At 47.7% G+C, this 27,830-nt stretch overlaps 1 long non-coding RNA gene across 3 annotated transcripts in view; it reads left to right on the top strand.

Moving 5' to 3' along the window:
• Positions 1-27,830, top strand: part of LOC106740062 (uncharacterized) — a 159,415-nt gene that overhangs the window by 48,762 nt on the left and 82,823 nt on the right. For all 3 annotated transcript variants that reach the window (XR_009461715.1, XR_009461713.1, XR_009461714.1), the window contains exon 3: positions 9,754-10,138. This is a non-coding gene — a long non-coding RNA (uncharacterized LOC106740062). The remainder of the gene's footprint in view (positions 1-9,753; positions 10,139-27,830) is intronic.

The following is a 27,830-nucleotide window of genomic DNA, read 5'->3' as shown; positions in this document are numbered from 1 at the left end:
TAATAACACACAGGGAGATAAGGCACATCAATTACCCAGCTGTTCAGCCAAAAGGAAATGATTAGCAGGCACTTAAAGAGCCTGTGCACATGGAGGACCCTCAGCTTTGCACAGTCCACAGTTGACGTGTTTCAGGGAGCACAGAGACACTCCAGACCCTTCCCACTGCTCTGGCACTTATTTCAGGTGCACACTGAATGAACTGTTGCTGAGTTCTGGCACTCGCTACACTAAACTGTCCTTTCCCCCTACACTAGACTGCCCCAAGAAATACCTTGAAGATTGCAGGAGATTCAAGGATTCCTGATTCCTTTTTATCTACTCAGAGGTGTAGGTTGTAGCTGTATTGGTCTAAGGGCATAGACAGACAAGGTTCTTTGGATGAATCTGATATATTTTATTAGACCAACTTAAATAGTTGGGGAAAAAATTTTTTTAGCAAGCTTTTGGGTTTAAAAACTCTGTCAGCCATAATCTTGTCCTTTCACCTGGTGGTGAAGTCCTCAAACACACTGCACTAAAAAAGACATGATGTAGTCATGTCCAGGAAGCACTGTGGGTGGGCAAATTGGCCCTGTCACTTGTTATCCTAGCCAAAACCCCACACTGACTTGGCTATGCTGTGTCCAGTATAGGAGGCAGCTGCTCAAGAGCTGCACAGCCTCCTTGAGGACACAGCTATGGGCAGTAGTTTTACTGTACAGGCAATGGCCAGTCTGGCATGCATTCAAGATAACTTATAACTAATGCATGACATTTATAGAAACAAGCATGTACATGGTCATGGGTGTGCACAACAGACCACTCTGAAATGCACACAGGCACCAAATGGACATTCCCACACACATTCATAAACACACCACAAGTGGTATACATGTGCCCACGCTCAGATGAACCCAATACAAATATTTCTGGAGTGACAGACATTCTCTTGCAGGTATGCACATGAACTTGCATACAGACATGCATAGTTAGGTGTATACATATGCTCATGGACACACAACCCACCAGTAATGAAGTAATTCATCAGGAAATGTTACTTGCCTCAAAATTGCCTTCTGCAGTTTCAGCTGGAGGAGGTGTTATTCTCTTTCTGCTTCATCCCATAACACTGTTGGATAGTGTAACGTGGATGGGCAGGCTACCACATCCCATGTTGGAGGCGGCTGCTTTGCAGGGATAGATAAGCAATCCTGCTAAGTGGTCCGTAAAGAATTTGCATCCCATTCTGAATAAAGCGCTATAGGAGTGCAAAGCTGTTAAATGGAACTAGCAGAGCTATTATCTTGTCCTTTATATCAGTCTCAGGTTTCGGAGTTTCTTATGTGAACAGTTTACCAAGGTACAGAGAACCCCCCAGGGCTGCACAGCCTGGAGAGGGATCTGGTGCTAACATAAAGGATAGTTGTGAGGTGGCCCATAAGTAGATAGCAAGTTAACTATACAGCTGTAGAGTCACACAAGTGTACATGAACAACTTGACATTGCACAACAGAGACTCACAGCTGTATCCTGCTTCCCTGTAGTCTCTTGGAATGGACTCTGGATGTGATGCCATCTTGTGAGAGCACTTCTCCTTAGCCGGGGAGGCTGAAGCAGAGGTAAAGGTTACAACATGCTGAGAAGGAAGGGCCATCGCCATAGCCCTTCCTCCCCTGCCATTACATGCCCCCTCCCCATTTAGAGTGGTAGCCTACCTGTATTTTATCAACTCCCCAGAGGCTTTTTGATAGACTCCTGACTCTGGTTATATTGTCTGGCCTCTCTTCCATTGGCCATCACTCTCAAGGGCCAGTATATATGAGAGAGAGAATCTCACTTGGGTACCTTCTACGGAGAGAGAAGGGCACAGAGGAGCCAGGTGTTTTGGCAGTGGATGAATAGTATCTGCAGTGTATCATCTTGGTCTGTTGTTATCTGCGTGGCATTTACAATCCTGGAATCTCAGTACCACCCACCCTTGTGTCGTGCAGGCCTGGAGGATAGCATGTCTCATCAGAGGCTGTGCTAAGTGATGCCCACTGTGAATGGCACAGGTCTTCATGACAAAGAGTCCCCCTGATCCTTGCACCACTTTTCCTGAGTCTCGATACTTCCTCTTCTTCCCCAGGCACTTTCCTCTGCTCATTAAGCTTACAGCTTTTCTTGCCATTTGAGAGCAGCTTCTCCTGGAGGAATCAAAATTCACCTTCCAGCCTTCTAACAACAAAACCAGGTGCTTCTAAAATAGGGAAGGGGTGAGCCAAAGGCCAGCATTTACTCCTGGCTAGCAAGCTAACAAGTTTCTTCTGGACTGGTGTGTGTGCGTGCATGCAAGTGTGGGGCAGTGGGGGAGCTGCTTAGGTGGATAAGCAGTAGACACAAAACATCAGGAGGGGTTAAACTTTGATCATTAGGGGCTTTAGCGACTCACATGGGAAGCTGCAGGCCAAGGGTACAGCACTGAGAAGACTGTGGCTTTGGGTAAATGCCATAAAGAAGAGAGGAAAGACAACAGAAATTATGAATGCCCTTCTTTCTCCTTGAAAGTTGGTGCAGGATCATCAGCATCACTCCGCCCAGACATGATTGATTTAACATTTTTGAGGGAAAATGTTCCTATAGTTCTGTGCACTTGGTAAAAATAGGTAGAGACATTTGTCAGAAAACAGTATTCTTTTATATGCCATTTGTCTGTCACGTGTCCTTCAGCAGCAGAGGAACGTGATGGGATATTCTAGAACAGTGATTCTCAACCGGGATGCTACAGCACCCTGGGCTACTGCAACATCCTTTTAAGGATGCTGTGGTGTGCCACGCAAGATGAACACTGTTAGGTGTGCAGACACCCACATGATTAGATCCAGAGATTTCAAATAGGAATCCACAGGATCAGAAACATTCTGATCTGTTGTGGTCTTTCTGAGTTTTTTTGCAACAGAAGAATTGCTCTGTTACTTTTCTATCATCAAAAAACAAGTGAAAGCTAAGAGTTGGCATTTTCCAAGGGGTATCTTGAGTCTAATGAGGGATGCCTTGGGTCTTAAAAGATGAGAACCATAGTCCTGGAGCAATAGGACAAGGGGCAATGGGAAGTTGCTGATATTTTTCTGGGGAGGCAGTGACCCTGTTTGCATTCCTTGTCCCTGGTCTTCAGCTGAAGCATGTGGCACAGTAATGCCCAGATGGCATTTCTATTAAACTTGGTGCTCTCCGTATTCTGTAGATTTTCTGGGACATCTCTTGTGATCCAAAGATCCTGCCGTACCATAGGAGAGTCAGCTGGAAATGACTCCTGGAGTTGTGGGGGCTAAGAACAATGCCCTGGAAGGTTCAGAGCTTTTTAGACTAATCTCAACTTTGAGCACTATATTCAGATACTGTAGAATGCAGGTGGATGGGTCCATCAGGAAAATGTATATATAATACCTATTTGTAGATAGTATCCATAATAGATAATGGAGTCATAATGGAGGGCATGGTCCAAAATGGTTATGTTAGTGAGATTTCAGTGGAAAGGGTGACTTATTGAGTATAGGTTTCTCCGGCCAGTGTCAGGTTGCAGTGGACTGTGTCTGTCTGCATGCCTTCCTCTCTACCTTATTATATATACTATGCCATTCACTGTGATGTATGAACCTTTATAGAAAGGGGACGTTGGGAAGAACTTTCTAGTCCTCCTTGTTCTTTCTAAGGAAAGGAAAGAAGCAACCTCTCAACATGCTTGAGAGCAAGTGTGTGTGTGTGTGTGTGTGTGTGTGTGTGTGTGTGTGTGTGTGTGTGTGTGGAGCTCATTCTTCTCCCCCCAGTCATTGATATGTGGCAACTTCTGGGCTGAAATGCATTAGCCAGCCTGCCTCAGTTGTACTAGCCAGCAGTGAGAGTGCAGGGAAAAGGAAGAAACTGGAACTGCAGGAGAAATTTTAGAGAGCTGGAAAGTAACATCATTTGAACTGGAGTTTGGCCAGAATACTGGAATTAGCAGCATTTTAATCCCTACTCTGCAAAATGTGCCTTAATGTCTGTAAATCAGCAGTCCCCAATCCCCGGCCCCCAATATCTGTTAGACCTGCTGACATCACTCGTAACCACAGGAAATTAAAAAGTTAAAGCTCAGACTGCTGTCACTATGGTCCCGGTTGATGGGGAGAGCAAAGCAAATGCATAATGTGCTCACTATTTGTGCTTGTGGGCCACAGCAGGTTGGGGGGCCACTGTCACAAGTGGTCAAGACTTTGGTTTCATCCAAAAAGAGGTCACCAGCAGGAGAACTTCTCTCATGCTATCCTGGTACATCCCTATTGGGTCCAAATAATGAGCACAACCTACTGACTTGCCCAAACCACTTGGATTTCCCCTATCAATCTCTCTAACAAGTGTGCCAAGCCTGACCCTACTTAACATGTAAGAGGTGTTGTGATCACGACCTTCGGCGTGACTTGTCAGGGGGGAGGGAGATTTTATCTGAATCAAGAAAAGTGGTGTTTCTCAGACCTCCAGTAGGGCAGCTGCCAGTCATTTAGCTTTGAAGCTCCCAGAGGGATTATTCTGGTTTTACATGTGTGTAACCGCTAATGAGTCATTCCAGGCTGCACAAATTGCAGCAGATAATCTGCCCATGATGCAGCTACTTCTGTGTTTTTGGTTTGATCTGCAGGGAATTGCCAGACTGTGTCTTACCCCCAGCAGTCAGTAGTCTCGGGCAGAGGCTGTTTGTCTAAGTGCTGTAGGGAAAGCTATTTCCCAGCCTCCCAGTCCTCGCTCTGGCGTACCTCAACTGTGTCTGCTGGTGGTGAGGTGAAGAGACCATGAACATTAAATCCGACTGAATTAATCTTGTTGCATTAATTATGATGCTTCCTGTGTTACATTTTGGAATTGTCATGCCCTCATCAGTGTGGCTGCTCCAAGCATCATCATAAGTCATTCCTCCTAGCTGTCCCCACTAACCTTTTTTCTCTGTGTCATTAATGGGATAGAAGCTAGTTTGAGGCACAGCATGTTAATAGGCTGTAGGGAGAAACTGAATCAGAGTGGGTGATAGGAGTAGTGGAGAGAGAGGAGGAACAAGGGGGATAAGGAATATGTGGACCTATTGGAGGATTTAGTTAAATGACTGGTATTGGTGGAAATATAACTTTTTGGTTATGGGAAGAGCGTGCTGGCACTTCAGTTATTGGAATTAAAAAAAACAAAACCAACTTTCCAAAGCCAGTGGGTTGGCAAGAGACAGGATATTTTTTCAGAGGCTGGGGGTATTCAGTGTACCAAGTCTCAGGAATTTCAGCAGTGTCCCTAGGGGATGTTATGTCTACTTTGTAAAATCTCTCTGTATTTGCTATTCTTTCAGCCTTCAAATCTCTTCAGAGGGGTATTATGAAAATGTGGGCAGAGAGGAGGGACTAAAGGCTGGAATAGCAGTGGGCGCTGCAAAGCTGGATTGAGGGGCATTGCAGAACAGGAAGGGGCCTGGGACTGGAATAGCAGAGGGGGTATGCTATATGAGATTGGCTGAACTGTGTGGGTAAAGGGGTGGGGGGTTCTGCATTGAAGCAGCAGGGGGTGCTGTAAGTCAAGCTAGTGCGGCATCAGTAGAGTTGTGTGTGGGGGCTGTAGTACTACATCAAGGAACTGCTCATGAAAAGAATGAACTGGCAAGTCTGGGAAAGATAACCTGCAGCTTTAGCGTGAAGACAGAGGATTATAAAGAGATAAGATCCAGGTTTTGGATCAAGAGGACTGCTAAGTCCTGTGCTGCTGACAACAGGATGTTTCTAGCAGGCTGGGTGCTTTAATGCTGTTTTATTCTTCTGAGCTAGTTTGCATAAAGTGCATATTCTAAAAGCACCAAGGGTAGCAGCAGGATAAGAGACATAACTCACTCCATCCCTTGGTGATCAGTGTAGCCCTTCAGCTCAGGGCCTTTTGTCTAACACCATGCTCACGTTACATTCCCATGTCAGGCCATTTTTTGAACTTTCAAGCTTGCTCCATCCCTTTGCTTGAATTACTAAAGGGAAATCTAGTCCTATGTTTTCTCAGTAGGGCCCTCCCTTCAGGCATGGCCAACCAATGGAGGGGCCAAATGCACAGTACTCTTTATGGCTCTGTCATACCCCTTGTGACTGTGACAAATGCTATTTTGTTTTTCCAAGGCCCAGCCGTGCTCTCCCTCTACCCTTCATCATAAAAAAAAAAACCAAAAACAAAAACCCCACACTATTATAGCACACTTTTCTCATGCTTCCACTACTTTAGCATATGAGCAATCCAGGTATTACAGTGATGGACACTTAATATTGCAGTCCCATTTGTTTTTTGTGGTACAGTATCACCAATCAAGACCAGTTGTGGTAGGAATTGACATACAGGTGACAAAATGCCCATCCCTCACTCAAAGAGCTAACTGTCTAAGTGCGATGAATTGCATCTCTGATGTAGGGCATGTCTTGCAAAGTTTCAGAGGATTGCACCATCATCCAAGTATCTGTGAGCAGAGAGCCTAAGGCAGTGCTTCCCAGTCTTTTCCTCAGCATGACCCCATTTAAACACTGGGAATTTTTTGCAACCCCAAAGTAATGCAGACAAGATCAGTGCCCCCTCCCCTTGTGGGCAGCATGGCCAGAACGGAGCCCATGGGTGGGGGGATGATGCAGGCTGCCCTCTGTGGGCTCAGGTCTCCCTACCATGTTGCCCTTCCCTGGAGGCCTCCATGGCTTAGCAGGCAGGATCTGGTGCAGGAGGGTAGAGTGGCATGGATAGGCTCAGTGCTGCTGCTGGGAGCTCCATGCCAGCTTCTTTGCCATGGCAAGGCACTCCCTGCTCCCCAGCAGCAGTGGTGGTAGCACGAAGTTGTGGTTTCCATTGCTTTTGGGTGGGCAGGGGGTGCCTCAACATGGCAGTGCGGCCAGAATGGGGCTCCTGGTAGTGGCACCCTCCCCACCCTGTTGTGCCCTCCTGCACTGGGTCAGGCCCACTGGACTGTGGAGGCCCCAGGGGTGGGGGTGGGGTCAGTATGGTGGGGAGCCCTGAGCTGGCAGCAGGCAGCCTGCATTTGTTCCCCACCCTTGTGCACAGATCTGGGGAGCATGTCCCCCCCGCCCCCCATGCCTCCTTCCCCAGGAGTATACACAGCAGCAGGGAGCTAGTCCCTTCACTGCCTCGTGGATGAGCCACCCTTGGCTCCATCCTGCTTCCCCAGCCGGGTCCTACATTCCTGCCCAGGCCCCATGCACCGGCCCAGCTGGGCAGCGTCCTCAGCCCTGTCCCACTCCCTCCTTTCCTTCGTCCCTCCATCACTGTGGGGGCCTCAATCTGCCCTTCCCCCCATAGAGTTACCTGGAGGGAGCTGCTCTGCATACTGCCTGGCTGCCACGTGCATGTGCGCACATGCATGTGACATCCCCTGCCTGATCACCCTCCTCCTGCTTCCCCCAACCCCAAGCTGCCCCTTGGAGGCTGGAACTTTGCCAACCTGCAAGGGGACCCTGCCATTTCCTGCTTTTTTCCTGTGATTTTCATCATAATCAGTCGACACTGTCAAGTGTCTTTGCAACCCCAATTTTAACATTGCAACCACAAGGTTGGGAACTGCTGGTCTAAGAACTGAGTAGCCATGCCAGAACTTCCCTGTCACCCCAAACTTAGTTATTAGAGGTGCACCAATATTTTGGTGCAATATCAGATCAGCACTGATAAAAGAAAAATTAACATTATTGGCTTTTTTGGCTGGTGTAGCTGATAATATCACTGATAAATATAATATGCCTTCTGGCCAGGGCCCAAGGATGCCACGTGCATGTGCGCAGCTGCACACATGCACGTGGCTAAGAAGGCAGCCAGGCAATGTGGAGCGCAGTGCCCTGCAGGTAAATCTATGGAGGGGAAAGGGCATGGGGGGGTGTAGATTGAGGTCCTGATGGTGAGGGAGGGAGTGGGGCAGGGGCTGGGGCTGCGGATGCTGCCCAGCCAGAGCAGTGAATGGGGCCGGGGGCTGGGGCAGGGAGCAGGACAGAGCCACAGGGGGCATAGGGGAGGAATGGGGAGGGGTGAATCCCCACTGCTGTGTGTACCCCCCAGGGGATGCATGGAGGGCATGTGCCCCCCCAGATTTGTGTGTGGGGCAGATGCGGGCTGCCTGCTGTGGGCTTGGGGCTCTCTGGTATGCTGCCTATGCCCCAGGGGCTCCGCATTGTCCACACATCCCCTGCCTGCCTGGCAGTGGTGGAGGTGGCAATTGTGCCTCCCGCTGCCAGTGCAGGCAAGGGACGTGTAGCCAACATGGGGCTCCCGGGGCAAAGGCAGCAGAGTGGAGAGCCCCGAGCCCACAGCAAGCAGCCCGCATCCACTTTCATCCTGCTTGGCTCTGCTCCGGTTAAAAGAATCCCCGCGCTTAAAAATAGTGGTGGTGACACTTGAACTAAAGCTCCTTTAATGAGCTTTACTTCAAGTGTCCCTGCTGCCATTTTTAAGAGCTGGGATGCTGGTCCCCTGGATTAGCTGCATCTTTGTCCCACTCCCTGCCCCCACGCCAGGTCCTGTTCACGGCCCTGACTGGGCAGCACCTCCAGCCCCTGCTCCACTCCATCCCTCACTGTGGGGGGCCTTGATCTGTCCCCTCCGCACCGCTTCCCTCCCCCTTCCCCTTCACAAACTTACCTGCAAGGCGCTGCTCTCCACACTGCCTGGCTGCATTTCTGTAGATTGGTTATCAGATCAGTATCAGTCGATACGGCTCATTAATAAAGAGCTATTGGTTTTGGCCAAGAAAATCTTCATTGGTGCACCTCTATTAGTTATGATTAGTTGTTTTATTTTTGAGTATCTAAACTCTGCTGGGGGTTCTTACAAAGATAAGAAGGATGCTTTCCCTGTGCCCTCCCATGTCACTGTGGTAGTGCAGATGAGTTGGTTGAACAGAAAAAAAGGGGAGGAGGGGCTGAAGAGTGAGTGGGTGACCCTAATGAGTTCACATGCCTTACTCAGCAAGGCACATGCTCATCTTAGTGGGTCTGTTTACCACTACTTTTGTGCTTGTTCTTATTCCTTCCTATTCCTCTGTCCTCATGCCTGATGGGTGAAGCACCAGAGATTTTTTAGGGGGAATCTGAATGTGGGGAGAGAATTAGTGTAGGGAATGTACTGTAGGAGGCAGCATAGAAAGAGGAGAGGAGGCATCTGAGAGAGGAGTTGGTGGAAAGCCTGTAGTTGGCTGAGCAGAAAGGCTGCAGAGGGAATTTCAACAGGATACCAGGTCTCAGATGCTGACAGGGGGGCTGTGCAATGCAGAGCCTCAATTTTTTTTTCTTAACTCTGTGTTCAGTGTTGTGTCGTACTAACACAGTGGCTCACAGGCAGAAGCAGCCCAGCTGAAACCGCCACTGGGAAAGTTGATTTTGGTAGTTGCATTTTAGACAGACGGGCAGGAGGTGAAGCTGTGGGGCAGGAAAGCTTCAAAAGGTGGAGTCCTCACTAGCCAAGCTTGGAGAGGTCTAGGGGGAGGCAGCCTTCCCAGGGCAGGGGCCAAGCGGGGAGAAGCTTGCAGTGCTGCTGTGCATACTGTCTCTGTCCTGACAATGAAAGGCCATATACCATCAGACTGTCAGACACTTTAACTGAGTTCTGCCTAAAATGCCTATGACCTTAAGTATGCAGGACCTACGCAGGGCTGCCAACCCAGTGCCAAATGCTTTTTCTACATTTGATTTAAAAACAAAATCACACTGTAAGTGTTGCTGATTCCTCATGGGTGTTTGTTCTTTTCCCTCTCCCTAGGGGTTCTCATTTTGTGCCAACATGGCCGAATACATCTCCCACCCCTCCACCTGGAACCTGGGCACTCAGCCCCCTCACACCTCCACCCTTTACCCGTTGGAGCCCATGGATCTGGGAGTTTCTGAGCAGCAGACACCTCTGGAGGAGCCTCCATCATCCCCAGAGCTGGGTAACGACGAGGATTTAAACTCCCCACCGGACCCTGATGTGCCCTATCCAGACCTGGCACCCGTGGTATTCTTCTGCTTGAAACAGACCACCAGCCCCCGGAACTGGTGCATCAAAATGGTGTGCAATCCATATCCTTTCAGAGCTGCTGCCCCTCCTAATCTTTTTGCTCTCTTCTACCCCATGCCTCCCTCTGCTCTCGTGGGGTGCCTGACAGGTAAGAGATGAGGTTTATTACATATTTAACGAATCACTTTGTTCTTCACTCGCATTTAAACAGTGCTTCAGCTGTTGTAATGTGTGATCAAAGGGAACTGCTTTTGAAAGAGGGAACTTGAGAGAGAGCTGCTGTCAGCCAGAATCCCAGTGAGAGTGATGGGTGCAGGGACAGGAGAGGGGACAGGCCATTTAAAATGTATTTCTCTGCCTTTGCACTACTGAGTCAATGGCAGTGTGGTGGTTTGAAGACTCTGGGAGTGGAGAAGGCGTAACTGCAGATCAGAAAATCAGAAGAACTTTATTTCATTGAGGGATGTTTATCCCTCTGACAATACTATACAGGCTATAAATTCATCCTTTCCTTGGAGATGGATCTGCAGGTCTCAGTTGTAGGGCTGCCAAAATGACCCTTTGCATTTCTGACAAGTGAGCATTATTGTTCTGGAGACATCTTCTTGAGGTTCCTGACTGGGACCAAAGAAGATCCTGGTCCGAATAAAGTTTGCCATCCAGGTTTGACTTCAAATCTGATGCATCCTGGAACAAGTCTTAAATTTTTAGTGTGGGCCTAGTGAATACCCCTGCAATCAGACCTCCTTTAGGGGTGAATATCTAGGAAAATTTAGCAAAATTGTTCCACCCTTAAACCTGCTTCATCCAGGATCAAAATTAGGACAGTTTGACTCACTTTATTACAAGAAGCTTATACAGACACGGCAGTGACAGCAAAATTTCTTCTGTTTGCTCCTGAGCAGCTCTGTCTCCCATTTTGCAGCTTCTACAAATGCATGTTTGTCCATACCTCAAGTAATTGTTTCCCACAGTTTTGTGTAGTTATAAGACCTCTTGAAAATAATTTCCATCCCTGGCTTCTCCTGGCTTTCCATGTGAGCACAATGTACAAAAGGGGGCTGGGGGAGGTTCAAAAGCAGGAACCCTAAAAGGTGTAAGAACTGGAAGAAATGAAAGCATACAAATGACTGATCTAAAGTTTTATTCAAACCTTTATCTGGCCAGAAATCTTGTATGAGTGAACTGTGTCTCTAAGATTTCCAAAGGTTCCTTGGTTTCTGGTGGGGAAATGAAATAGCCATAAGGAGATTTGTTCTTATGGTTATTTGGTGACTTGGGTTTCAGGTTAACATGGGGAAGCTCCAGCACTCAGCAGAAACTTAAAAACTATGACACACAGGTTGTTCAGCCTCATGAAGTCTCTAGGTCAGGGGTAGGCAACATTTTTTGGCTGGAGCGCCAAAAACCCCACAATGTCTACCTTGAAAGGTAGTACCTGCATTTAGAAAAACAAAACTGGGGGGTGGTACATAGCAGGATGCACTGCATATTAGTGTTATAAGGTCTCTCTCTCTCTGTATGATTAAACTATTGTTGTATGTAAAGTAAATACGGTTTTTAAAATGTTTAAGAAGCTTCATTTAAAATTAAATTAAAATGCAGATCCTACCAGTTTAGCTGCCATCAGTGGCACCAGGCTGGGGCCAGGGCCTGCGCAGGGCTGAGGCTGGTGGCGGTGCCTGGCTGGGGCCGTCGGCAGCGTTGGGGTGGGGCTGAGGCCATTGGCAGCACCGGGCTGGGGCCTGTGCAGGGCTGAAGCCAGAAGTGGTGCTTGGCTGTACCTGGGGCCAGTGGTGGTGCGGGGATAGGGCTGGGGCCAGCAGCGGTGACAGGCTGGGGCCCAAGCAGGGCTGAGGCTGGCAGTGATGCCTGGCTGGGCTGGGGCTGGGGCCCGTTTAGGGCTGGGGCTGGCAGTGGCACCCAGCTGTGCCTGGGGGTGTTGGCAGCGCCAGGATGGGGCTGGGGCCAGTGGTGGTGCTGGGCTGGGGCCCAAGCAGGGCTGAATCTGGTGGCAGCATCCAGCTGCATCTGGGGCCATCAGCAGTGCTGGGTTGAGGCTGGGGCTGTCAGTAGCACCGGGATGGGGATGGGCCCTGCACAGAGCTGAGGCTAGCAGCGGCACCCAGCTGGGGCTGGGTGCTGGTGCCAGCACTGGGATGAGGCTGGGGCCTGTGCAGGGCTGGGGCCAGTGGCAGTACTGGGCTCTTACTGGGCTGGGGTTGGCAGCGGTGCAAGGCTCTTCCCAGGCTGAGGCCAGCCGCATGCTCCTGGATCTGCATGTGGGATCTATGCGTGGCTTTTCCCGCCCTGAGGGGCAGGATTGCTTGCCAATCAAAATCATGTTGCATGCCATAGGTTGCTGACCTCTGCTCTAGATGATGGTGGTAAACAAGATCACTATGCAGTTTGGAAGCTAGGCAAAGATTTTACATTTGGATTTGAGTTCCTTATGATGATTCAGAGATAGCTAAGCGTGATAGTTCAGAATCCCTTGGAAAGGTTCTGATTTCGAGGTTTTAGTTTATATTAGGGGTGACAGCTGAAATGTTGGGAGAGATTTAGAATGTGTCCCTGCCATTCTGCTGGAAGGTCCTTAAAACATTCAGAATTGTTATTGTAATATGTAACCACCAGTTTTATTCATCATGTATTCACAGCACTTGCTAGACTCTGGAATTCTTGCCCTTGCTTTCAGTAGCTAATAAAAAGAGCAAGTGTTAAGTGTTGACTAAGGGCTTTTCTATACTGTTGGCAGTTGCGGAGACCAAAAAGGGCAGGGCTCAAGCATCAGTAGACCATGTCCACTGATGTACTGCTGGTCCTGAAATTCACCCATCAGCTTGTTCCAGGCTTGTCCCCAGCAGCTACTCTCAGACCTTTTAGAGACCAAATGCTCAAGAGCAGGCGTTTTGGCTGAGATTTGAGCAGCCTCACTGGCAAACTTCTGGGTCCAAAGTGGGCCTGAGAACTTGGGTTATATGATCTGCCCTGCCCTCACTGGGACCTGCCCCTGCAAAGATATAGGTAAGATCTAAAGGTGTAGGTTCAATGTACAGAAGAAAGAATGTGACCCATGGTTGAGATGAAGGATTTATTTTGAATTTAGGGGCAAGTGTTTGTGCAGACTTTTATACAAAATTCAAGACTAACTTCTTAGAATTTTGTGCATCAGTTTGTTTCAACAGGTTGTGCCTTCACAATACTGGAGTTCTGATCACCAGTTTGCTTTTCTTATGTATCTGAAGATGATTTGGTTTAAATGTTGAGCTAGAGCAGGGGCAGGCAATTATTTTAGGTGGAGGGCAGGCCATCAAGGGCTTCATCACAGGCAGCCAGGGGCAGATAAATATTAATTTTCTAAACATTTTAGGGGCCCCACAGGCCAGATAGGATGGCCTGGCGGGCCACACCTGGCCCACAGGCCGCATTTTGCCCGCCCCGAGCCAGACGGTACAATCAGCACATCTTGAAAATGACTTTGTTCAAGAGTGGGGGTTGGAGAAGAAAGGGAAAACTCATTTGGATTAGTTGTTGATGACTCTACTCTCCAGGTCAGAAGGACCTGATGAAGGACAAATAACCTTGCTATTGAATGAAATAAATTTTAAGGAATGTTTCAATACAACTCTTCAGTTAAATTCTGTGAAGTTAAGAAAGAGTTTGGAAGGTGTTGGAAGAAAATTTTGCCTTCTTCCCCCTTCTCTCTTGATGTTAAGAGAGATGTGTATGGAAATTGGGTCATGGTTTCTTGGGAATTATCATGCTTGCCAGCCTCTTCCCAGCTTGGGTTTAGATCACAACAGCTCTCCTATGCAAAGCAAGGACAAGCCTAGGCGTTGTCTGGATGGTACAACTGTAAGGAAGGTGTGGGCGATGCAAAAATTGGTGGTTTTAATTAAGTGGGAAGTACTGTTTTGTCTGACTCTGTTGCACCACACTTGTGTTATGGAAGTATATCAACGAGATTTAGACCCTAAGGCCTGAGTCAGTAAAGATTGCATGGCACTTTTTGCAAGCCAACAGGTCTTTCTTACCCCAGTTCCAGTATGGGTAATTAAATATTTTCCCTATCTAAAAATTACCCCCACAGAATATTCTGTAGTTTTGCTGCGTGCTGCTAAGAAATGTCATATTTTACTGCTGCACTGCAGCAATGGAAGAAGTCACTAGTGTGTGTGTGTGTGTGTGTGTGTGTGTGTGTGTGTGAGAGAGAGAGAGAGAGAGAATATGATTTCTGGATGAAGAGAACCTTATAAATGAATGATGTAATTACAGCCACAGTTGTAGATCTAATTTACTTTTAAGAAATGGATTAAATTGCTAAACATAAAGTTGGGGACTTTGAAACCCAGAAGGGGAAAAGTGATCATTCCTTTTATTCAAGAACAGTACAATACACTGTTCTCTTTGCCATTAAATTTAGTGATGAAAATGAACCCCTTGCTCTAAGACTAGAAGCCAGTCAGACATTTCTAGGCCAGTTTTGCATACCGTCAGTATAGATGTCTGAGTTGTGCTGGTTTGTTGGTGAGCTGACAAGCTTTTTAGGCCTGGTTTGCATTATGTAGGTTTGCTGGCTGAGCTATGAGCATGTCCACACTAAAACCTGCTCCATTATGGCAGGATCCTTACTTTTTACTGACAGCTGTCAAATGGTACATGTAAACATGCCCATGCCCTCTGCCACAGTCCCTTCAGCAGCTGAAGTCCTCCTAGGGTCCACTTTGTGCCTTACCAGCTAGTGAAGTGAAACTATCCAGAGCTGTTGGAAGACTTGAAAATGTGCACATGTTCTGGGGGCTTCCCTGCGGTAGCCACTGTCTTCTATCAGGACTTCTGCCAGCAGGAGCCTTGGAGTGTAGATAGAGGTAATTTTGTGGAATCACCTAAGTCTGAGCACAAAGTACACCTGGGACCCCATCCAGCCCCCACTGCAGCTTGTGTGAAGAGCCTCTAGGGTTGTTGGTTATAAAGAACCTCAATGTTCACCTTTGATGGGACCTTTGAATCAGGCCCACACTATGCAGTGAAAAGCGGGCCAGAGAGTTTCTCAGTTCTTTGCTTAGTCCCTTTTGTTTCTGGATTCTTATGTACGAGCACAAGGCTGCAACTGTTGGGTGGCAGATGCTGCAGGAGATGGTTTATTTTAAAAAAGCTGTTCCGGGGGTGGTGGTGGTTGTTGGTGGGTGGGTGGGTGGGTGTGTGTGTGTGTGTGTTTGTTTATTTATTTATTTATTTATTTATTTTTTTTTTGCAAGGATAAATTCTGAGCTTTGGGTTTAAAACTTGTAAAAACTTTTTTTGGACATACCCGAAATTCTGGGCCACACAAGTTAAGGAGGGTGGAGAAAGAAAAAGTGTTAAAGGCATGAAGACAGTTTCTGAAGTGGGATGTTTTCATTGTAACCTGAAATACTGGAAGTAGTTGAGGCTTAATAATGACAACAAACATTGTGTTAGATGGTGTCATGCTGGAGGCTCCATGTGCACTTTACAAAAGATGGTCAGAATCCTGTTATAATAGTGTGCTCAAACTATAGACTGAATCTAGTCAGTGGCACTGGGGGATCAGTGGCAAGCAGCTCAGCTCTGTGCATCCTCTTCTCTGCCCTGTGCCATGCTGCTGATTCCCTCTGCTGCCAGAGGTAAGGTCTTCTCCCTTCCTACAGTCCTCCCTTTGAGTAGGCAGCCACCCCCCACCCCTCTCCTCTCCTTTTTTCTACTGGAGGAGAGTGGTGGCCACAAGGCAGCCAGATTGCAAGCACACAGCCCACTGCTCTAAAAGGTTGAGCTCCACTGTATTAAAAGATTAATGTAGGAGGAATTCTGCACCAGCCAGGAGGCCTGTTGACTTCACTGAGGCTTCATGAAGGTGGCAAGGCCCATCCACATGGATGCACTTCCAGGGTCAGAAACCATGTATTTAATTTGTTCTTTGAGTCCCTCTTTCTAGGTGGCACATAAAACCCACAGCCTCCCCTTGCTCACAGGTCAATATTATAGATATGACAGTGAGAGTCAGAATGAGTGTGCCATTAAAGAAATCAATGGAAAGCCTATGGAAGTAGCAAGATATGTTCTGCAGTTCATTGCTGAGTTATTTTGGCTTTTTGTTACCCACCAGTTGCTTTCTCCCCTCTGTGAAGGACACTGGCATTTTAGACTCTCAGGGCAGTCTGTGATACATTTCCAGTTGATTTCAATGGTGCAAGATCAGCCCAAGTTATGCAAAAAGTTGTATACACACTTATCCTTATACATTTAGAGCCAGATTTTTAGCAGGTGCTAAGCATTGTAGCTGCTTTGGAGTCAATAGGGTTATGATCACTTGCTGAGGATTAGTGCTTAGCTCTTAGATGTTAAGTTTCTCAGAGCAGTGACCTTGCCTTTTTAATGTTCCTGTAAAGTCCATAGTACACTCTAGGTGCTATTTAAATAATAATTTTATAGGGCTACTTACAGCTGGAATAACTTGGGCTGTGAGCTTGACTGATTCACAGGCTACATAGGGCTAGCCTTGGCTAATATGTGGGTGGGTGATCTTAAGGTAGAGGGGGGCAGCCTTTTTGGCAGGTGTGCCACAAGCTGTATTTTTATGCTTCCTGCCTGATCTCACATAAAATACTGTCACTGCCTCAGTATTTATGCCACAAGCTGTATTTTATGCTCCCTGCCTGATCTGCTGCTCTGTTTTCTGCTCCTTTCCTTGTATTCCCTGCCTGAGTTTCTGCTTTGATTTTTTGCTTCCTGCCCAGTCTACTGCTGTGCTGCCTGTCCCCTCCCTGATCTGCTGTGTGCCACACACACATAGGCTGTGTATGTCATTTGTGGTACCCCCACCATAGGTTGGCCACCCCTGTCCTAAGGGAACCTATACACTGATTCTCCATTGCCTCACATTGCAGTAGCCCTTTACATACATAAAATGTGAACAGATCAGAATGACAGTATTTTACACTTATCTTGTCCCCATGTAAGTGGAATGGAGAATCAGGTGTCTAGGGAGCCAAGAGAGTCATGTGTGCGATTCAGTGCTTGATGCTTTTCTTTCTGAGTTGGCACTGAGCTATAATCCTTTAGCTGGTGTACCCGGGTACTGTGCTGCTGGAGGCATTGCCTTTCAGATGACATGTAAAAACTGAGGTCCTGACCAAGCTGGCTTTTATTAAAGAGCCTCTGGCATTTTTCATGACAACAGGTATATAATACCTGTTTCCAAGTCCCTGACTACTAGTTTGGGCAGTTATGTTCTGTGTGCCTAAAATCTCCTCTTCGTTTCCCTTATATTGTTGTCTAACATATTGTCAAATAGCTGCCATATTCCCCTTTACAGCTAGGTGAAGTTAATTTGTGAATGAACAACTCTTGCAAATTTGCCATGAGTCTTGTAATAGTTGGTGTTTTGCATAAAGCCCCTGGAATCGTGATTTATTTTAAATTTTAGCTTCCAGTGAAAAAAGAAAGCTTCTGCCTATTCTTGCTATGGAGAAAAGCTTGAAAATGCAACAAAAGTATATGGTAACTTGATCAACACCCCAAAATTCATGTTTTTGAGGGCCTGACTTTTGAACACTTAGAGCTGACTACTGATTTCTAAATACTAGTTCATAAAGAATGGGGTGCTGAAAGTCTCAAAGCTGATTGATATTAATAGGCCTCAATTGTTCACATATCTATCCTGGCTTGTCTTTTCCTAAAAGTGTAGCTCACAACAGGTAAAAAAATCTGACACCTATCAGAGGCCTTACAATGTTCTGTCTACTTAGAATTTTAGGTAACCATTAAGTATTTGTACTGTGTCTTTAGGGATGGCTGGATTTAGGGAACTGTCAGTTACAAATGCAACTTCTAGCTGATTAGAAAACTCTGTAGAAGGTTTCTGATCAGTGAACAGCACAGATTTCCTTATGTCCCTGAAGCAGCAAATCTGAGACAAAGCTTTTGGTTATAAGGAGTTATGTGATCTCCCTCCTGTTTTCCCTAATGTGCTAAAACACAGCTCTGCTGTCATTTTGTTTCTTGACTAGTAGAACTAGGTAAAAATTATCCAGTCGAAAATGCTGATTCAGTGGAATCAAAAAAGTCTACAGGAATGTGCTGATTCTTTTGACTTTGTTAAAGGCAGGTGGGTTGATTGGCTCTGCCTGCTTCCTTCCTGGGATTTGTCCTTCCTGCTGGTGGAGTGCATGGCTCCCAGGCTTTCTACTTGATCATCTCCCTATGCTGCCCACTTGGTCAGTGGTCTGCCTAGTTCCCTGGGTTCACTGCTGTGCAGTCTGGAAGCCAGGAAGGGACCTTAGCAAACATACTTAATTCTACAAGTAGCAAAACGTTTCTGCAGCTAGCATGGGTCTGAATTTCCAAAGTAAAATATTGCAAATGTTCAGTTCCATGAAAAGTGTTGTGGCTTTAGCTGTTAGGGCTGTGCGAGGCTTTGGACAGAACTTCGGATCTGGAGAAGCTTCAGACGCTTTGGGGTCCGAAGCAGCACGTCCGGGTCGAAGCACTGGCCTTGTTAGGCTTCCCGAAGTGGTTCGGAGCCACCTCGGTGATCCGGCCATAGGGTATAATGGGAAAACAATAAAATATCTATAACTTTGTTGTTTTTTGTCCGATCTAGATGAAAATTTCAGGAGTGGTAGACTCTGCAGAGAGCATGAAGCCTGCCAAGTTTCAAAACAACCAGTGCAGGGGTTTGGGGGGAATGGCACCCCAAATTATTGAAAGCAAAACTCACCTCACGTCTAGGTGTTACAACATAGCAGAGTGAAAACTGCAGGGCTGGTAGCTCTTACTGAGGCCACAAAGCCTGCCAAGTTTCAAGAGATCGGTGCAGGGGTTTGGGGAGGACTGCACCTCAAGCTGTGGACAAGCAAAACTGGTGCCATGGGTGCTTGTGGGACTGACTGTGTCTGTCTTGGGGCAGGGAGGGGAGACACTGCTGCAGGCCTGGCTGCTAAGCTGCTGTGTTACCAGTTACCAAGCAATCAATCATGATTCCCTCAGGGATCAGAGACTTAGGGATCAGCTCAATACACAGGACCTAGTTACTACATAACAACTTAACAAGCATCAATTAGCACCTACAAAACCAGGCTAAGGAGAGGAAAGACTCAATACAGACAATCAACTGCCCCAAGACAGAGACAGTCTTGGCACAGTTTTGTCTGTCAGCAGCTAGGGGTGCAGGGCCCCAAACCTGCCTGCACCGATCTCCTCCAGCTGGCAGGCGTCGTGGCCGCATCAGGGGCCACCATCCCTGCAGCTGTCACCCCGCTGCCCCTTAGCGCGCACAGTGTCACCCATGGCTCAAGTTTTGCTTGTCTGCAGCTTGTGGTGCAGTTCCCCCCAAACCCCTGTACTGATCTCCTTGAAACTTGGCAGGCTTTGTGGCCTCAGCAAGAGCTCCCAGCCCTGCAGTTTTCTACGCCCCCCCGCCCCCCAGTGTTGTAACACGCAGCTGCACCCATCTTCTTGAAACTTGGCAGGTTTCATGCTCTCAGCAGAGGCTACAATCCCTGCAAGTTTCATCCAAATCGGACAATAAACAATAAAGTTATAGATATTTCATTGATTACCCATTATACCCTATGGCCGGATCTCCGAGGTGGCTCCCAAGTTTTGGAGCTGCTTCAGCTGGCTCGAGGCAGAAACCTGGTCCGGAGCTCCGGATTGGATGATGGCCATCCAAAGTGGCCGAATCCAAAGCCAGATTGGATCGCTGCTGATTTGCACAGGCCTACTAGCTGTTTGTCCTGATTTGTGAGGGATTATTTTTTTATTTGCAATTGGGGGGGGGCGGGGTGCTGGATAATCCGTTGTCCAACCGGCTGGATGATGCAGGCCAAGATGTAAACCATACTTACTTCAATCCAAGATGAATTTTTTTTTTCCCCCATTCAACATGGGGGGGGAAAGCCCCTTGGCTTGGATTCTAATAGAAGGTGGGGGTAGGGGTGGGAAGGGAGCTGCTGTGGCTCTGACTCCAGCTCTGACCCAGGCTTGGGGTCAGAGTCAAAGCCACAACAGCTGCCTTCCTCCACTTCCACCTGCCCTCCACCCCCATCCCCTCTCTGCCTGCCCCTTGTAGCCTCTGGCCCTGTAGCTTCTGCCTCCCTCCATCGGGCATGACTTTGGCCCCATTTTTGTTGGGGGCACACAGTGCAAAGTAACTCAGGCCTTGTCTGGCCACACAGCAGCAGTGGTAGTGGCAGGATGGGGGTGCAGAGACAGCAGGGTACAGGTGGCAGGGGATGCAGGCACTACAGGGGAGGGTAAACACTGGGGGGCAAGTGGTGGGGGGCAAAGGGCAGGGGCTAGGCCACTTGTTCCCCCTTGCTCCCTGCCACCCCTCCCTCCCCCCGCTGCTGCTTTGCCTCCTAAAGCAGTGGGGGAGGGGGATGAATTTAAGACAACCCTCCAAAAATTAGATTCTAGACATGGAAAATTATAACAAATTTATAATTTTCCACGTCAAGAATCTAGTTATTAGGGGGCTGTCTTGGATTTGGGTAAATAGCATGGGTGACTGGTGCCACCTTAGTTGGGGAGGCATGTGTCCACCCCAGTGACCGAGGAAAGGGGGGGTTGCTCTGAAGCCAATCTTACAAACCAGGGGGTGGGGATCCCCCCCATGGCAAAACTTACTGACTGGTGAGTGGCTGGACTGCTCCCAAAAGTGGCCGTGGCACTTCCGGAAGCGGCCATGGACTACATCCAGTGCTCACACTACCCAGCCGGCACTCACAGTGGGGGCACCAGTGCTCCTGCCTGCTCCCTCGCCCATCACCTAAACGGGGAATGCAGCTGTTCAGGGGGTGCACATGCATCCCCTATGCATTGCCGCTGGTAAATAGGGTATCATGAGGTGTAAAGTAACTTCCAGGGCTTACATAGCTTAATGGAGGGAAGCCTCTTCTATGTCTGCAGGGTGGCTAGTGTGAGTTGTTTGATGACAAGTAAGTTTCCAGTGGGAAATGTTGAGGGATTGTTTGTGCAAAATCAACTATAGCATACAGTGGAATCAAACTCATGAGCTGTGCTACTGGCACATGAGGCATAAGGATGTTCTAAAGGTATTTGCCTGCTTGTAGGGCTTTTAGAAACTGGCTGGCTGGATCTTGTGGGTGCCTACAAACATAAGGTACTGAGGCTTTCATCTGGCCATCTGGTAGGTTAGCACTGTGTGCCTGTGTGTGAACACTGAAACATTAGTGCTCACCTTCTTCTGCTATGTTGCCTGCTTTTATAGTGAAAAACCCAAGATCATACTGCTGAGTTAAAATATTGCTGCCATGGAAACAAAATATGAGTACTGGTCCCCAACTTCTGAGCCCTGTGCTGCTCAACTGTAAGGTTCCAAAGGGTTGACAAAACCAGAACAAGAATGGAGTTAATTCTTTGCACATATATCCTCTGCTGTCCAGCCAGCAGCTTCAAAGCACTTGGCAGACATTGGTGGATTGTCTTCCTTTCTTTGGAGCTGGGTAGTATTATCTCCTGCCCTTCCAGATAGGGAAGCAGAGACACATGGGTACAGACAGAAGTGACAGTTTTTACCCGATCTGGCCCCTGAAAGTGCTGTACAGCCATGACCAAACAAAAAGGCATGGCTTCAGAGTGCTTTAAAGGGCCAGATCCAGTGAAGCTATGAACCTTAATTATGTGAGGGTTTAGATGAAGGTGGTCCAAAGTGGAGGGCCCTCAGTAAATTATGTCTGTCCTTGCTGGGAGCAGGGCTTGGCTGATGCGGCCCAGTACTGTTCCTGGCACTGTTTTCAGAATGGGAGGTGGGGGAGGGAGCTTGCTCTGGGGGTTGTCCAGCCAGTGCTGGAGGGTGGGGTGAGTAGATTGGAGTCCCCCCGCACTGAGGTCAGGGGGTTTCAATCCACACCCCTCACACATACTCCTGCATGGCTCGGGAAACCCTGGAACTGACCTCCCTTCTCTGCCTTCCCCCCCTCCCACCCTGAGAAAGCACAGAAGATCGGAGAGGAGGACAAGGCTAGGGGATGCACGCTGCAGACACATGCTCTGTCCCTGAATCAACTCTAAGGTGGAGCTAGATCATCCATCCTCCTGATCCAATAGTGAACGTGGATTCAAGCACCTACACTGAATGCCTTCAAGAGAAATTTGGATGCTTATCTTGCTGGGTTCCTATGACCCCAGCTGACTTCCTGCGCCTTGGGCAGGGGGCTGGACTCGATGATCTTCTGAGGTCCCTTTCAGCCCTAATGTCTATGAATCTAATTTGTAGAAAATTGGTCTAATTTATGGCGCTTTCTGTAAAGCGTCATGAGTTAGACTAGAGAGCTGCACTTCTGTCTGTGCCTATTGTTTCATTGACTTGTCTCTGGTTACAAGTAAGTTGTAAGCAGAGCTGGGGATGGAGTTTGGATTTCCTGGCTCCCAGGTCTATACTGTAAGCACTAGGTTGGACTTAGGACTTTCAAGGGCATAATTCTGCTACTCTCATGCTGAATAGTCCCTGGCTCTGTCTGTAGCTCATGTTGAAGTGCTAGTACTGCTCCATAACTGTAAGGGAAGCCAAATGAGGTCCTTAATGATAAGCTAACCACAAGCTAGTTAGAGAATAGAATGGAAACACACCTAGGATGGGGGATGTATCTGTCTCTTAGTGGACAGGGCCTAGCACCCTAGTTCTGACCACATCATGGTACAAATTTATAGCAGTAAATGTGTGAGTTGAGCTCCTTTTGCTCTGGGTATCTGCACTGGCATAAACACATCCTTTACTAAGCAGTTCTGTACATGTCCCTCAATTTCTGTTTAAGATGAGAAGCATGGGAAGCTGTGGAGAGAGAAAGAGAGAGAGAGTGGGTGAGAGAAAACAAGGCTTTTAGGGCCAGACTCTGAGTTAGTGTGAATCACCACAGCTGTGCTAAAGCTAATGAAGGTACACACTGCTTCATGCAGACTGAGAATTTGGTCTTCAGTTGTCAGGAGTTTGGGGTTCTGGGTGTCTTATATTGCTATATATTGTGGAATATTAGCCCATGTAGGCAGAGTCATTAGAACCAGGCTGAGTGGAAGTTCCAAACTGGCTCTGTGTCTGGACAGCACCAGCTGAGGGGGGCAAGGAGACTGGCACTGACTGCAAAGGTCAGCAAGCATTTGGGGACAGGATCTCATTCCTTTTATTAGCAAAATAAGTTATAAAACAATATAAACACTGAAAAACCTTCTGATGCATATTGTGGACATTCCCCAAAATATATTTTGTCTAGAGTTGACAGCCAGTTGAACTGTGTTTAGGTTTAGGGAAAAATAACCAGATTGTCTTTTTTTTAAGCTTCTCCCAAAGTATGGGAGCAAGGGGTGCCTGGGAATAGGACAAAGGCTCTCAGGGCAATCTTAAGGGCAGTGTCTTAGGGTCTATAAAGCACACTTGTCAGGCAATCTAATGGCATGTGCAATGTTAACAACGTAAATTAAATGATGCAATTAGCTGTTACCCAATTAATCAGGCACCCACTAAAAGATTCCAAGTCCTACCTGCTCTAAATTAAAACTCCAAAGACAGAAAAAAAGACATCTGTGTAAATATATAAGCCTTGCCACATGCCCTGAAGAGAAATAATTGGCTTCAGTGGCCATGTCTGGGTTTATCATTCTTAACCACAGTATGTGGCACTGCAAGCTAGCTTTCTGGACTGGAAACAGTGTAGATCAAGGGTTGGCAACATATATATGGTCTATGGGCTGGATTCAGCCTGCAGAACCATAGAATCTAGTCCATGAAGCTGGGGGTGACTTTGCGCCTAGGCAGCTTTGCCTGCGTGGTGGCTGAATGGTTTTGTCTGCCATACTTTGATTGGGAAGCTACAGGGGCTTTGTCCATGCTATGGTCAGGTGTCTAGGGGGGCTTTTCCCACACTGTAGTGGTGGAGGTAGCATGTCAGGTTGGGACCACTGGTCTGCTGCAGACCTGAAGTGGGTTAATTTGGCCCACTGCTCCAAAACCTTGCTTGCCCCTGGCTTAGATGCATCTGGATGCTGCCAAGGTCAAGACTAATTGGCTTCCCATCTTAGCAGTACTAGTTAGCCTGCCCTTGGTAATTTGTGGAGATAGCTATGGATCTTCCAGTCCATGGAGCTAGCATGTGCAAAGCTCCACATAATGCTTGAGGACAGCACTGCAGAGCATGGTGTATTAGCAGTCTAGATGCAACAAATCCAGAGAGAAAAAATGTGTGGGGGATAGGGAGGGAGGGAGGGAGGGGCAGAGGGTGAGTGCACATCTATTAAGTAACTGGACTAGAAAGGGCTCTTTGCTCATGACATATGATATGACATATATAATATATGATTTATCATATCAAAACTACAACCAGGAAGCTAACTGAACATAGTGCAGACTACCAAGTAGAGTGATATTGTCCATGCATGAGATTTCCAAGCGGTGTTCAGGAGCAATCCCCCTAAAAGCACACTTCAGTAGTGTAATCTGGAGGAGACAGGCCTGGATCCTCAGCAAGATCGGCATCTTCTCAATGTTACAAGCACCCGGCTAAGATCAGGTGAGAAAAATGTATTTGGCCATCTGAAAATCGGTCTCTGAGCTATTAGGATTGCTCAGTTGCACACCAGCTAACCCAAAGATGTCCCTCTCAAGAGAATGGAAACCCATCTTTTCTCTTTCATTTACCTGATCAGCATCTCTTCCATGGTAGGCCTATTTGTTGCCTTTGGTTATGTGGGATTGCCCACTACATTACTGAGAGCCACCACTTAGTAGGGTGGTGAGAGAAAAGGAGCAACAATTGATTCCAGGAGACAAAAAAATGACAAAAAAGGAACATGCAGGTGGGTCAAAGTTAAAAAGAAGTGTACCATTGGGGGACACTGAGCAGAGCATCCCAGGCAGTGCCCACTGACTGTCAAAGGTGGCCACTCTTCCATGGTAGGATGCTGTAGAAATATGCTGAAGAGAAGAGAGGTGGGGTTGCTAAAGAGGAGGGGTGGAGGTGAGAAATGGCCCAAAGGAAGGGGGAAATGCTGTTTGGGGGATGGGAGAGTGTTTCAGATGCAGGAGGTGGTGGTAGATGTGGACCAAGAGTGGGAAAAGGAGAGAGAAGTTAAATGGGTTGACCGGCTTGAGCAGCACCGGGCTCAGGAGGTAGGAATTATGTGGGACTGGTGGCTGAAGATGTGGTGCTTAAGTATGAAGTCCCAAGAAAAGAAGCTGTGGGGCGCAGTTGTTGAGGCAGGAGGTTTACTTGAAGCAGGATTAACTGGGTTGTCAAAGCGCCACTTTGTCTATCCCTGCTGGGCTTCGCAGGCATGTCAACAAAACCTTGTGATCGACAGCATCAAAGGCAGACAGCAGATCTGAAAGAGTCAGCATGGACACTTGATCTTTCTGTGTTGCCACCATCGACCAACAGAGCCAGGAGCTGAGTAACAAGGCAATAATCCTCTCTGCAACACACAGGCACCCCAGAGGGAATGCCAGTGAGCTCCCTGCCATAGAAGGTCATTAAGAGCCTGGGCAGTTTTCAGACTACTCATAGCACTTGCTGCAGGTGGGAGTTTTCACTGAGCAATGGGACCCCAGGCTGGTTTCCATTAAAGCAGGCAAGGGAGGTGTGGCAGTGTTCAGCCCTCAGGCAGTTGGTGATTTGGGAGCCTGCAGCATTGCTGTTCATTCTAATACCTCTTCACCCAAGCTTGTTTAACAGGCTGTTCCCTGCTCTCAACAGTGTGTTTGTAGTTGTCTCCTCAGAGATGGCACAGACGGGAATTTGGACTGCGTGTTTGTTGAGGGCATGGGGGAGGAAGACTCCAAGAGCGCCATCCTGGCTGTAGCAACTGTCCTTCACAGAACTTGTCAAAAGTATGAATCCTGCCAATGGTTGGTCCAAGATGAACAGAGTTTGGAGGTCTGGGGTGAGTCTAAGCAAGAGCCCAACTTGATCTTCCTGCAGTAAGGGTCACATTCCCATTTCTCTTTCCTCAAACTTTCCACCCAACCATTGTGTCAGATACAGGGGCATAGGGAGCTCATTCAGTGCCTGGGGAAGTGGGGTGCTATGCCTACCACAGGGGAAGGAAAGTCTTACCTGCCCGCGTTGTGTGCACATTGAAGGCAGCTGCTGCCACTGCTGCTGTTCTAACAACATTAGGAGCTGCACCTGATGCCTTGTTCACTCCTGCCCATATACTGTTGTGTGCAGGGTTGTGCCTGTTATACCAAAGGCTCACAGTGAGTAGGAGCACCATTCTTCTCGCCCAACTCGTCTCCTGTCCCTTCAGATACATTAGGGCGGGGGGGGGGGGTGGGCTGGGCTGTCCAGCTTCTATGGCCAGGTAGTGCAGGACTGCCCCTTCTGTGGCAAAGACTCCCAGAAGGGCAGTTCTGGTGCTCCCTCATAGTCAGTGCCCAGGGATGGTGCCCCACTTGCCCCCTTCTCCCTAGTTACATTATTGGTCGGATGGTCTGGATTAATCAAGGAAAGTAGTTGCCTGGGGCAGGAAGGGTGTAGTAATGTGCAGGGTGCAGTATTGTGGTTTTCCATCTGTCCCCAGAGACAGTGGTGCCATTTACATTTGCATACAGTAATTCATTTAGGAGGGAAAAAAAATCTGTCCTCTGTTGGGATACAATAAGGCTCTGCCTTTCCCTCACCCCCCTTCTCTTTGCTTTCTCTCTCTCCAGTTCTCTGCCTCTCCTCCAGTCTCTGTCCATCTTCTCAGATACTCTGTCCCCGTGCAGGCTATTCTTATTGCTTTCCCTCTATCTTGCTTGACTCAGCACTGCTTTGTACCTAGGGTTCCCACTGGAGGGATCAGCTTGCCCTCTCCCTACTTCTCTGTCTTCCTCTCTATCTTTCTTGATCTGTGTCAGCCTGTCATTTTCTGTCTCCTTTTTATTTTCCCTCTTTGTCTCTCTCTGCTTTGACTGCATGCTGTCTGTCGGTCCCACAGCAGGCACCCAAAGTTCTCACACTAATAGTGTGTCTTTCTGTTGAGTGCCATTCATATTCACTATTGTAAGAAAAAACCCCCACCTTAGTGGGGAAGAGTCTGTCATGAACTGAAAAGAAAAGGCATGGTTTAAAGGCAGGATTCAAACAGGGGACATGACTCACTGATAGAGAAAGGTAGGGAAAAGGAGCTGGGAGTGGGGAAGTTCCAGAGACATGTGAAAGCATACGTGGCACCTCCAACTGAGGAGAGTCTTGGCCAGCTGCGGATGGGTAGAAAGGAGGTAGAAGTTTGGGGAGAAGAAAGGGGGGAGGAAGGAAGTAGGGAAGAGCAAAGGGTAAAGGATAATGATGACCTCTGAGGTGTGGATGAGTGAATAGGGAGTTGGAACCATTCTAATTACAGAGCCATCAAATAGTTCAAATATTTGAGCCATTTTGTGCCCCTGTATTTAGAACTAATACCCAGCCACAAACCTTAAATATTCTTAAGCTTCCTTCTTTTTTAAGAATACAACTTCCTTGGTCTCTTGCTTTCCTGGTAATAGCTAGAAGCATAGATGCTGAGGTACGATACTTCCAGCTTGCCTGCAACTAGGAATTATTGGATGTCTTGAGAGAGAGCACTTCATCTCATGGGACTCCTGCTCCTAAGAACTTCCTACATTACAGAGGAATAAACCACACAAAGATGTACTCAGTCCTGATGTAACCCCTCTCAGTTCAGTTGGCTTACAATGGTAATGAATTTGCCTTTAATGTGGAAAGTGCAGAGAACAGATGAAAAGAAAACACATTGTAAAATATTAAGCTCCCCATTTAAATAGGAAACTCATAACAAACAGCAGCTGTTCAGTTTTGTAGCTTGCAAGAGGAAGGAGAGGTCAA

The sequence above is a fragment of the Alligator mississippiensis genome, chromosome 4 (assembly GCF_030867095.1).
Source record: "Alligator mississippiensis isolate rAllMis1 chromosome 4, rAllMis1, whole genome shotgun sequence".
Lineage (NCBI taxonomy): Eukaryota > Metazoa > Chordata > Crocodylia > Alligatoridae > Alligator > Alligator mississippiensis.
Note: the sequence above shows the minus strand (reverse complement) of the source record. Positions and strands in the feature narration are given on the sequence as shown.